The sequence below is a fragment of the Chiloscyllium plagiosum genome, chromosome 29 (assembly GCF_004010195.1).
Source record: "Chiloscyllium plagiosum isolate BGI_BamShark_2017 chromosome 29, ASM401019v2, whole genome shotgun sequence".
NCBI classification, from domain to species: domain Eukaryota; kingdom Metazoa; phylum Chordata; class Chondrichthyes; order Orectolobiformes; family Hemiscylliidae; genus Chiloscyllium; species Chiloscyllium plagiosum.
In genome coordinates, this window is record NC_057738.1 from 15096213 (window position 1) to 15103680 (window position 7468).

Here is a 7468-nt window from a genome sequence, read left to right on the forward strand (position 1 = left end):
TCTTTTCCCTTGGGTCAGGGAGTCCAGAACTAGAGGGCATAGATTTAGGGTGAGAGGGGAAAGATATAAAAGAGACCTGGGGAAACCTTTTCACACAGAGGGTGGTACGTGTGTGGAATAAGCTGCCAGAGGAAGTGGTGGAGACTGGTACAATTGCAACATTTAAGAGGTATTTGGATGGATATATGATTAGAAAGGGTTTGGAGGGAAGTTGGCTGGGTGCTGACAGGTGGGACTAGATTGGGTTGGGATATCTGATCAGCATGGACGAGATGGACTGAAGGGTCTGTTTCCATGCTGTACATCTCTATGTTGACTTTAATCTGCTGTTCTTAGTCTAACAGGTCATGGTATTAAATATTCTACACATCACTCTTCGCTCCATTGTTTGTTTGGAGTATTTTTGACGAGTAGAGGGCGACAGAGTATGGAGAATGCAACGGAGAAAGGCGACGGGCGGCGGCTGGATGGACAACTCACTGGAGGCCGTCCCTCACCGTGGAAGGGAGGCTGGAGCCGGCCAGGTGACAGCAGTGGCGCTCGGTACCTCCACCTACAGCAGCGAAAAAGCAACTGAGCAGCAGAGGGAGAGAGCGATCAAAGTGCACACCTACTCGACGGCAGGTAACGTCGGCTTTCACTTGTTTCTGAATCGGAAAACGTGTGATGTGAGCCCCCCGCCCCCCCAAAGGTTAGTGCAATCTTTTACCTTCATCGTGGAGTCGAGGCTGCAGCATTTACTGAACACTATATTTTGATTCGTTTTTGAAAAATTGCTTCACAGTGGCTCCTTCCAATTGTGACAAGAAAAAAAAAAGCCGAGGTTAGAAAGGGTGCAGAAAGGATGGCTTTGGATCGAAGTATTTCTCTTGACTGGCCAGAAACCTACTTATATGTGAGTGAATGGGTTTTCCCTCACCTAAGGAACAAGTAAACACTGAATTAATTGATAGTCACAAATATTGATTGTAATATCCAGCGTAAACGTGGAGCAACAAACGCCGTCTCTATAGGTGGGATTAGTTTTTGCATTTATAATTACACTAGGAACAGGCTGCAGTTTTAGTGCAGAAACTTAAGATCTGGCGCCAACTTTTCCTTTAAATAAGGAATTATTTGACGAATAAGTAACTGAGCGGTAGCATTAGAATTGTCAGCTGTCCAAGATTCCCCTAGACACTCCAAGAGTTAAATATTAAGATTTTGCCCCTTTTTTGTCGTGGGCTGTTAGTAACTATAAGGGGATTTTCGGTTTAAAATTGTGCATTTTCATTCCTTTTATTATATTGAAAAAGGACATTAATGAGAAAAGGCTGTTTGACTTGATGCACAGGAGGAAATATGATGATTCCTTCAGCAATATGTCCCAACAAAAAGTCTTAAGGAGAAGGTCTAAGTTTCACTTCAAAGACTTGACCACGTCCAATGATGTTGCACTGGTGGCTGATAGGCACTCAATGTTACCTTGTAAGTTACAGAGAATTTTCTCTGTGACCATAAAACCAGTGAGATTACTTATTGCTGAAACTGGAGTCACGGTGTTTCTACAAGTAGACTTTCTCAGAGTCCTTTCATTTTTGTTTCTCAACATTAGTCTGCTGGCTGGATCATTTGTGTTCCCACAGGTGCCAGGGTATGGTTGGAACACCGATGCAGTATAGAACAGTGTGATGCAGGCTGGTGTGGAAGTGCTGGTGTTGGACTGAGGTGGAAAACTCAGAAATCACACAACACCCAGGTTATGGTCCAACAAGTTTATTTGAAATCACAAGCTTTTGGAGCATTGGTGTTTCGTCCTGACTTCTGAGTTTCCCCACTAGGCTGATACACCAATGAAGGGAAGACTGTGCGTGGCAGTAACAGAGATCCTTACTTCCAAGTGAGGGGATAAACAAAGACTCTCTCTACCCTGCTGGTTGGATGTAAAAAGCAATCTGTTACATTATTTCACTGCTCCTGCCCTAAAGTTCTATCCTCCAATCCAACTTCACTGAAGCAAATTATGTGTGAAAATATGCCATGTTTTCTACATTGTCACAGATACTTCACTTTAATTTACATAATTAGTGGTGAAGTAGTTTGAAATACCCTGAGGACAAATATTATGAATGCTGCCAAACAAATGTGAGTCTTCTGGTCTTTGAGTGTCAGTAAAAACATAAGTTATTCTTCCCCCTCCCTTTTTATAAACTTAGCCTTTCATACCCGGAAAATGATTGAAATATTAGCTGGAATATATAAAGGATTCATTAACTATCTGATCTGGGAGGGTGCTGTGTTTGATGAAAACACAAGTTAGAGAACTGAAATGCAATGGTTGTGATCATATTTCTGATCAACACTCGCATTGAGCATTAGTAATTGGGAATTTGGTTATGGATTTTCTAGTGGAAGAGAATTTGCAATATTCCTTTATGGGAGAACATGGAAAAATTGTGCTCGGCATTGCAGGCAAAGAGAATGAGAAGGATGAAGAAAGCACATTAGTCAAGGAAACTTGTTGAAGGTGTTCCATTTGACTAAGATTTTGGAGAAGATGCTTGATGTAAAAGACCAGCATCAATTACATGTTACATAGATAATCTGTCTTTGTAGGATAATGTATGTGCCTTTGGGCAATTAGGGTTGGGCAATAAATGCTGCCCTGGCCAGCGATGCCCTCATCCTGGGAATGAATTAAAAATAACAAAAGAAGTGTAAGTAAAAAAAAGGTATAGGATAGATGAAGTCAGTTTAAAGCAAATGCTGGAGAGACCGAAAGCTCTCAAAGTTTTTTGCTGCCGAATTGGTATTTGAATATTGTTATTAGAAACAGTTCTGAGTGCCCCACTTCAGAAAGAATGGGAATATATTGGAGTGAGTGCAGACGAGATTGGAAGAATGGTTCTAGGGATGAGAAACTTCAGCTTTGAAAAGTTTGGAGAAGTTGGGACTATTTGTCCTTAGAGAGGACAAAGTTAAGAAGCGACGTAATTAAAATTTTCAAATCATGCAGGTTCTGGACAGAGACTGTTGTCACTCACAAAAGGATCAACGAAGGCACAGACTAATGTGATGAAAGAAACCAAGTGGGTTCACATCTGGAATATGCTGCCTGCAAGGGTGGTGGAAGTGGGGCAGATTTAATCAAGGCATTCAAGTGGTGGGGGTTGGGGGGGAATTAGATGTTTAAATAGAAATAATGTGCCATGGTTATGAGGAAAGGGTGAGAGAGCTGCATGATGTTCATTGGGAGAGCTGGTGTAGACATGGTGTCTTAAATTACTTTCTTCTTTATCACAACAATTCTGTGATGTTTTGAAAGCTGGAAGGATTATCCTGATTCTCAGGGAGATTTGTGCCATTATAATGATGAGTCTGTCATCAAAACCTTTGAAGGGCTCAAAGAGGACATTATAGATTAGGTGACTTTCAGTATCAATTAGGGAATTTTCCTCATTAATTAATAGACTATCATTTTTATGGTCATCGCTCCAGAAGATAACAGTGATTGTGATTATGCTGGCATCTCATTTTTTAAAATACTAACTGCCTCTTAGGTTTAAATATCATGGTATAGATAGTCTGGCAGCACTACAATTTGTAGCTTAAAAGAGAAATTCCTTTTCATTTTTAAAACTTTGCTCAAAACTGTTATCGTGTCACATGACTACCAGGATCACTGGAGGTGAGCTAAATGGATCCCTTTTTTTGTCTACACTTATGGATTGCTACACTTATGGTGTAAGTCGGCATTTGCCACAGTAGGCAAATCTCTGCTAACATTTATGTGTACAGAGATGTGCTGACTCTAATCAGGAAAACGGTCAGTCAGTATGCAGTTTTTGTGATTATTATAATATTTCAATGCAATCCAGTACCTGTAAATCCGATATTGATAGTTTTGTAGATTTGACTTATATCTGGAGATTGTAAAATGATGGAAATTGTTCTGACAAAGTTGGCGGCCATGTAAAATGAATGTTATGGATAGACAGGATTTATTAATATCATCTGAAAATTTTGATGCTTTCCTTGTGATTGTACATCCTGTTTAAACAGTCAGCCAAGATTCACATTGCAAAAGCCATAAAATGAGTAGCGGAACCATGCAAATCACAAAGGTCCTAAGTTCAATCACTGATTACGTTGAAAGGTGGATTTTGAACCATGGATGACAACAAAACCATTTTGCAGATTTTTTCAAATGTTCAAGCATTTTGTTGCATGAGGGTGGCAAGTGGAGAGGGGAGGCTCACACTGGTTGGGCATACAATGTAAATCAAGTCAATTAAAGTGATAGCACAAAGACCTTTGACTCTGAGCTTGCTATATCCCATTTCAAAACCAGAAGATAGAACCGAGGCTAATTTGAGTTCAATGTTCAGGGTCCAGTTCTGGTCAGCCTGTTATAGGAAGGATATTATTAAGCTAGAGACGGTTCAGAAGAGATTTACCAGGATGTTCTGGGTGTGGAAGGTTTGAGTTATAGAGAAAGGCTGGAATCTTTTCACTGGAATGTAGGAGTTTGAGAGGTAACCTTCTCGGTGTTTATAAAATCAGAGGTAGAGACAGGGTTAATGGTAACTGTCTTTTCCCTAGGATGGGGGTTTCAAGATTAGAGGGCATATTTTTAAGGTGTAAGAAGAGAGATCTGAGAAAGACTTGAGGGGCAACATTTTTGACATAAAAGGTGGCTTATGTTTGGAATGAGCTGTAGAGGAAGCGGTGGATGCAGGCACAGTTACAACATTTAAAGGCACCTAGGTAGGTACATGAATGGGAAAGGTTTGGAGGGGTATGGACCAGAAGCGGGCAGGATTAGTTTAGTTTGGGATTATGATTGAAATGGACAGGGAGGACCAAAGGGTCTGTTTCCAGGCTGTATGATTCTGTGACTATTTTTGCAAGCTAAGACCCCTTCTGCCTTTTCAAGTGAAGGTGAAAGAGTCATAATGTTTTATTCCTGAGATATCCAGGGATACCTCCTAGTTTTCTGGAAAGCATTTGTCCTTTTTAACCATTATCTCCAAGACAGATAAGTAACAGTTCTTCCTGTATGTTGGTGGGATCTTGTTTGGTGCAGGTCGGGTTTGCCCTTTGGGCCTCGAGGGGCAAGATGTCATGTATAAACAGACAGGTGTTTAGGAATTTCACTGTCAGGTCCAGGAGATTGGATTGACCTCCTATTGAACATATGGACACGCTAATCTGGATTTTCTGCTAGTCAGAAAGTTCTTTTTCCAGCGTTAATGCAAGTTACACATTTGGACCCCATGTGATTCCGATCATTGCAGATTCGAAAGGAATTACTCAGGAAATGGGATTTTCCACAGGGCAATTTTTCTATACCTGGAGCCCTCCAAAAGCCTCCATTTAAATTGGCTAATTTGGAGGTTTCCAACTAAATTAAGTAAAATTGTTAACCAAGAGAGGTTATGCTGTTAAACCAGCTGGTACCCTACTAATCTGCCATCCCACCCATCTGGTATGCTACCCTCCCAATACCCGAGCATCACAATTGACTTATGTACTTACTATTTCACAGCAGTTGACCACTGTGAAAAGGGGATGTGGTTTACCTCTCTTTGACCTTTCTGCTCTATGAAATAATTGATAGTATGTAAGTATTGCTCTGCATTTCTGAAGGAGTCCTGAGTGGAATGTCCTGTCAGAAATGTGGGGCTCCCTTCTTTCATTTAAAAAAAAAGAAGTGTTGGAATGGTAATTTGTGTGAGATTGTCACTCCTTGATTGTCACTCTTCAGAAAATCCAGCCCACTATCGCCAACCATTGTGGCTGAAACTGCTTTGCAGCGATGCAGAAGTTGATGTGTGAATGCTTCCTCGTGATTCATAGAAACCCTGCAGTGTGGAAACAGGCTATTTGGCCCAACAAGTCCACACCGACCCTCTGAAGAGTAACCCATTGAGACCCATTCCTCTACCCTATTACTCTACTTTTCCCTTGACTTCTGTACCTAACCTACACATCACTGGACACAATGGGCAGTTTAACATGGCCAATTCACTTAATATACCCATCTCTAGATATCCTTGAATCTTCTGTGTTCAAATTCATCAATTGAAATTGCTTTCTGCATTTTAAAAATATAACATTCTGACACACCAATTGGGTGGCATGGTGGCTCAGTGGTTAGCACTGCTGCCTCACAGCACCAGGGACCTAGGTTCGATTCCAGCCTTGGATGACTGTCTGTGTGGAGTTTGCATATTCTCCCTGACTGTGTATGTTTCTGCTCTGGTTTCCTCCCATAGTCCAAAGATGTACAGGTCAGCTGGAATGGCCATGCCAAATTGTCCATAGTGTCCAGGGATGTACGTATAGGCTGGGTGGATTAGCCATGGGAAATCCAGGGTTACAGGTTCACTCCCTCCCCACCTACATCCAGGATTCCTCTGATGCCCTGCGACACATTGACAGCTTTCAATTCGCAGGCCCTAACCACCTTCTATTCACCATGGATGTGTAATCACTTTACACCTCATCCCACACCAAGACGGCTTGAAAGCTCTTCGCTTCTTTCTCGAAGAGAGGCCTAAACAATCTCCATCCACCACCACTCCTCTGCCTGGCTGAACTTGTTCTCTCTCTCAACAACTTCTCCTTCAACTCATCCCATTTTCTCCAAATCAAAGGTGTAGCAATAGGTACCCGCTTGGATCCTAGCTATGCCTGCCTTTTCATGGGGTATGTGAAACATTTCTTGTTTCAGGCCTACCCGGGTCCCCTCCCACAATTGGTACATTGATGACTATTTCGGTGCGGCTTCATGCTCTCGTCCTGACCTGGAAAAATTCATAAACTTCGCTTCCAGTTTCCATCCCTCTGTCACCTTCACCTGGTCCATCTCCGACACTTGCCTTCCTTTCCTTGACCTTTCTGTCTCCATTTCCAGCAATAGTCTATCCACTAATATGCATTACAAGCCCACTGACTCCCACAGCTATCTGGACTACAGCTCTTCTCACCCTACGTCCTGCAAGGACTCTATCCCTTTCTCTCAGCTCCTTCACCTCCACCGCATTTGTTCCGATGAGGCCACTTTCCAAAGTGGTGCTCTTAATATGTGCTCCTTCTTCTCCAACCGTGGCTTCCCACCTACAGTTGTTGAGAGGGCTCTCGACAGCGTGCGGTCCATCTCCCGCGCCACAATCCTCGCCCCCTCTCTCCCCTCCCAGAACAAGGATAGGGTTCCTCTTGTTCTCACCTTTCACCCCACTAGCTTTCACATGCAAAGAATAATTCTGCCATTTTCGCCAACTCCAACACGACGCCACCACTAAACACATCTTCCCTTCCCTCCCCCTGTCTGCATTCCGCAGAGATCGTTCCCTCCAGAACAACCTAGTCCACTCCTCCATCACACCTAACACCTCTCCCATCATACACGGCACCTTCCCATGCAATCACAGAAGGTGCAACACCTGCCCCTTTACCTCTTCCATGCTCACCATCCAAGGCCCCA

The 7468-nt window shown here is 42.7% G+C and overlaps 1 protein-coding gene across 5 annotated transcripts in view; it reads left to right on the forward strand.

Moving 5' to 3' along the window:
* The first annotated feature begins 488 nt into the window (after positions 1–488).
* Positions 489–7468, forward strand: part of eepd1 (endonuclease/exonuclease/phosphatase family domain containing 1) — a 152722-nt gene continuing 145742 nt past the window's right edge. For 2 of the 5 annotated variants that reach the window (XM_043719188.1, XM_043719194.1), the window contains exon 1: positions 489–624. The gene's annotated coding sequence lies outside the window, so the exon portion shown is untranslated. Of the gene's footprint in view, positions 692–748; positions 896–7468 lie in introns of those variants that run through there. The other 3 variants (XM_043719189.1, XM_043719195.1, XM_043719187.1) reach the window with 3 other exon arrangements.